The sequence below is a fragment of the Cetorhinus maximus genome, chromosome 2 (genome assembly GCF_964194155.1).
Source record: "Cetorhinus maximus chromosome 2, sCetMax3.hap1.1, whole genome shotgun sequence".
NCBI lineage: Eukaryota > Metazoa > Chordata > Chondrichthyes > Lamniformes > Cetorhinidae > Cetorhinus > Cetorhinus maximus.
Window position 1 is genome coordinate 158536858 of NC_135880.1, and position 5293 is coordinate 158542150.

General features: G+C 47.5%; 1 non-coding gene across 1 annotated transcript; it reads left to right on the forward strand.

Annotated features, from left to right (window-relative positions):
- The first annotated feature begins 3355 nt into the window (after nucleotides 1-3355).
- Nucleotides 3356-3459, forward strand: LOC144672005 (U6 spliceosomal RNA). Its single transcript, XR_013574050.1, has one exon. It is a non-coding gene; the product is annotated as a U6 spliceosomal RNA (small nuclear RNA).
- Nucleotides 3460-5293: the final 1834 nt, after the last annotated feature.

Genomic DNA, 5293 nt, shown 5'->3' on the forward strand with positions numbered 1-5293 from the left:
CTGTGGAGCCCCTAAATGAGCCACTGGTGTACAAGTTGAGTGCTGCGGTCACTTTCATGGTCACTGGCAGTGGATGCCCTCCATTTCTCTGTGGCGCCAAATCCTGCAGGAGCTGGCAGATGTGACCGACCAGTTCCCTCGACATGTGCAGTCTTCGGCAACACTAGTTGTCGATCATCTGCTAGAATGAAAGGCTGCAACCATAGGCCCTGGGTCTCGCTAGGCGCCAACCAATGACAGCTAGCTGTGCCTCTTCAGTGGTGTGTTCGGAAGCCTCAGCCATCCCTTCTTCCTGAGGGTGCTGCTCCTCCCTCTACACAGTCAGGTGCCTCTGTCACTCTCTTCTACGTCGTCCCTGCTCTCTGTATGCCACAAGGCACACAGCTGGTTCACCAGGGTCCATGCTCCAGCAGGATGAAAGAGGGCGATGCATGGGTTAGCTTAGTTGTACTAAGAACCTCTTTTCCTTAAATCTGAAGGCCCCTTAATGCATCCCAGAGAATGCTGGCCACCACTTAGATGGCCAAGTTAAGTGCGCTGCATGGGTGCCCGAAACTCCACTCTCCACCGCCCCACTCCACCTGACCAATTGGTAGCAGCTTTGCCCATTGGGTTGCATGCTGTGCTCTCAGCTCAGGCACAGGCATTCTCTTAACCCACACTGCAAGGCTGTTAGCTTGAACCAAGGGGGAAACTGGTCCAAACCAGAATGATGACACTGCAAAGGGCTGTGAGCACCTCCACCAGTGACTGCTCCATGGCCAGCTTTAGCAAGAAGATTGTACAACGTGCCCAGTCATCCAACTGTTCTGCAGCCGACTAAAACACTCATTAGTTTGCAGTCCGTGCCCAAGGGGTAAAAAGCTCTGGAGCACATGGTGGCACTTTCATGCCTCCATGTTGTTTGAGTGGGCAGATAAGCTTAAGCCCCAACTCCATGCATCTCAATGTGGCTGCGCATGAACTGCCTCAGCTGTGGAGGAATGGTCCATTTATGTAAGGTTTCCCTAATGCGTGGCTGCTTCCCTCCCTACACCCTGAACGTGCTTGTGCACTAACTTTAACCCTGGGCAGCCCTGCCCCACCCCCAAGTCACCTCAACCGCAAGGCAGCCTTTGCCCCCACACCTCCAATACGCCTCAATCTTGAAGTCCAACAACCAACATGGGTGAGTGCTATGCCACGTTATTGTGCACTCACCTCTGAGTTCCCCTCATAGTGCAGCCCGCCAAGCGCACACCTTCTATATGCTGTTGTGAAACACGTCAGCACGCAATCACACCGACATGGGCGGACCATCCAGCAGGGGGGATGATTTTGGTGGGCTGGCCTTATAATGATATGCAGATACATTACAATGAGGTTCCCGATGTCCGATAGCGGGAAACGCAGGCTGCCATTGACGGGCTAAGCAGATGATCGCAAACTGGTTTCATGACGTTGTGAAACCGATTTTTGGCTGTTTCGCCACGTTGCCCGCTCACACCGCTGAGCACGCCTGATGCCAGCGGGCACAGACTATTCCGTCCATTATTTAGAACTTGAGGAGGACAAAAGGGATAATGGACCATGTTCACAAGAAAGTGTCATACACAATGCCATTCATACATTTGGTTACAACCCTTTCAGTGCCCTTTGAAGGGCAGAAACTGTGCTGGAGACATTTGAGCAGAGTTACAGGCGAGATGGAAGACAATAATGCAATTGAGGACCTAAGGAATGAAAAGGAGATTGGACATGGGGATGAAATCAGCAAAGATTAAAGGGGCAAGAGTGTTGTTTTTTTGGAGAAGGGTGCCAGAGGCAATGGAATCATTTACAATGTAAGCAGATTCTTCATGTTTCTTCATGACCTTCCCTCCATTAGAAGGTCACAATTATAGATATTCACTGATGATTGCACAATGCTCAGTACCATTCATGACAGATACTGAAGCAATCCGTGTCCATATGCAGCAAATCTTGGACCATCTTCAGGCTTGGGCTGATAAGTGAGAAGGAACATTCGTGCCACACAAGTGACTCTCTCCAATAATAGAGAATCTAACCATCTCCCCTAGACATTCAATAGCATTACCATCACCAAATCCCTCACTATCAACATCCTGGGGGATACCATTGATCAGAAACTGAACTGGACTAGCCATATAAATACTGTGGCTCCAAGAGCAGGTCAGAGGCTAGGAATCCTGCGGCGAGTAACTCACCTCCTGACTCCCCAAAACCTGTCCACCATCTACGAGGCACAAGTCAGGAGTGTGATGGAATACTCTCCACTTGCCTGGATGAGTGCAGCTCCAACAACGCTCAAGAAGCTCAACACCATCCAGAGCAAAGCAGCCCACTGGATTGGCACCCCATCTACCACTTTCAACATTCACTCCTTCCACCACTGTGCACAGTGGAAACGTTGTGTACTGCATACAAAATGCACTGCAGCAATTTACCAAGGCTTCCTCGACAACACCTGTAAACCCACAGTCTCTACTACCTAGAAGGACAAGGGCAGCAGATGCATGTGAACAAAAGCCACCTGCAAGTTGCTTTCCAAGCCACCACCTGCAAATTCCCCTCCAAACCGCATACCATCCAGGCTTGGAACTATGTCGCCGTTCCTTCACTGTTGCTGGGTCAAAATCCTGGAACTACCTTTGGAACAGCACTGTGGGTGTACCTACACCAAATGGACTGCAATGGTTCAGCGAGGTGGCTCACCACCACCTTCTCAAGGGCATTTAGGGATGGGCAATAAATATTGGTCGAGCGGGTGATGCTCACATGCCATGAATGAATTTGTAAAAAAGTTTGGAACTATTGCAATTTCCCAGCTGCACAAGTTTACATTCCATCAACAATTCCAATGTGTTTAGACAACGTACAAATAGCCAATTTTCCAATGAATTGAAGCAAAGAGGATCTCCATTGGCAAAAATTGAAATTCTTATCACCTTCTCAGCTGAATTTATCTTTGAAATAATTAAAACAGTAAATCAATTCTCCCCATAGTGCAATTAGATGTAGTTGTTTTCAGCCTGATTCAGTTTAACGGTAAGTCAGATCCAATGTTTTGCTTATAAATGTCTTTACTGACATCTAGGAATTCACAAACGCAGCAAAAGTTTGTTATACTCTCCTGAAGAAATTAATTGTACAAGTTGTGCTTTTCACAGCATCTTTCTTACATCCATGGCTAGATTGCAGTTTCTATAAGTCACCTGGTTTCCTTATGAATTAAAATCTTTATGTTCGTTTTCCACCTTATATGGATTAGCACAGAAAAGGTTTAAACCCATGAGATTGGAGCCACCTATTTAGCGGAAAATACATGAAATAATCACCAAGCTGGAACCAATCTGATAGCAGCACATATACTAAAAAAAAATTGGAACGATACAGAGAAGATTAGCATGGCCCCTGCGCAAGGATGACACGCAAATTCGTGAAGCGTTCCATAAGAGGTGTCAGCTGTGGCTCAGTTCATAGCACCCTCGCCTTTGAATCAGAGGGTTGTGGGTTCATGTCCCACTCCCGGAAACCAAGAACTGTGATTGTACTCGAAAGAGTTGCAATCTGTGACCAATCTGATAGTTAAAAAGAAAGATAAAGGGCCAGATTTTTGTCCGGTGTTGGAGACTGGGATGGCGTCAGGAATGATAAAAGCTCAGGGCAGGATTTTTGGGTCAGCGTGCGGGTGCGATCGGTAGGCCGGGGAGTGGCCGGGGAATGGACCACTGCTCCTGATTGGCTCCTGACCACGGATTCACGTTGGCTGGCCAATTAACAGCCAGCCAACTTGAAGCGCGCGCTGATATGATCAGCTCTGCCTGGGTTGGGGGCGGGACGAGGGTGAGCGCTGAAGTCAGCGCAGGCGGGGGGAGTGCTCACAGAAGGCTCCCTGAAGGCAGAGAGCTGCTTCAGGGAGCTGAAGACTTCAAAAATATCAAACAAAGATTTTTACAACGGAAAAAATGTCCATGCAACACAAGCAGCCACCTGAGCATAAACATTATAAAAATTCTCTGCATATATTTTTATTTTCTTTAATAACGTGTAGGGGGTGGTGGTGTGTGTGTTAGCTTCACCTCTGACTTCTGAGTGGTCCGAATCGCTCCCACTCCCTGGGTTCTAGACCTTGGGCTTATTTGGGGGTTGTGATAAAGTGCAGCAGACAACTGGTTTTGGTGCAAGAAAAGAAAACAGTTTATTGAAGTCACAAATGAACTTAACATTAGGATTAGACTGAGATTATACAGACCTACAAAGTACATTTAGTTAAGAATGGGGAACACATGGCATAACGAGGGAAAATCACGCTACTAATCCCCTTACCCTTGTCCCACCCCCAAAACCTAACTAAATTGAACTAGGAGAGGTCAGGGATCATGCTCACCAACCAGGGTTCCTTGACAGTTCGAAATCCAGCCAGGTAAGCCGGTTGCAGTTTTGGGGTACGCTCTTTGTGTCCTCTGGGGCCTGCCGTCCCCACGTGGTCCTGGTCTGTGGAATCTGCTAAGGTTCTTCAGTTGGGTGGAGGGTGCGGTTGTGGGTGGTCGATGTTCGTGGAGGGCTGCGGTTGCGGCCTTGTTGTCTTAGGTTGAGCCTGCCACCCCATGCCCCTCGCTGTGATGTCGCCTGCGGGCCTGCAAACCTCCAGATCTCCTCCCTCCGCTTGGCTCAGCTCCCTGCTTAAACTGCTCACAGCCCAAAAACTAACTACTCACTTCAGATCTGCTGGCCCAGTTATACTGTTTTTTCGAATTTCTTATCTCAATCCAAATCAAGGTTAGTTCTTTGTTTGAATTTGGTGGGCTTGCCCAGGTGATTGTTGTCCTGTTTTTAATGGGCTCGCATGATGTTTATCATTATCTTCCTGCCCTCATAACAAGCCTTGAACTGACAGCCATTGTATGTGTGGAGTATTGATGGGTTCACATAATTGCATTGATTATGGTCTTCCTGCCCCCATAGTTAGTAGCAATTATTAATGCAAAATTTTGATGGGCTTTAGTTTCGTGTTGATTGTTTTAAAGGGAAGAATGTGTATTCTGTCTCCTCTCATTGCCTGGTTTTAGGTAAAAGTCCAAAAAGTCATATCCTTGTTGATGATATGAAAAATGTGGGAATTTTGAGAACCCTTCAAATGGAATCCTCATCCCGCACTTGGATGAGGTTTCCTGAAAAATGCAAAAGCCACCTAGCCAATTTGCCCATCCACCAACTGCGATGTTGGATGGGCAGCGAAGAAAACCCCAGTTAATTGTGCCATCAATGGGTTTAATAGGCCTCTTAATTG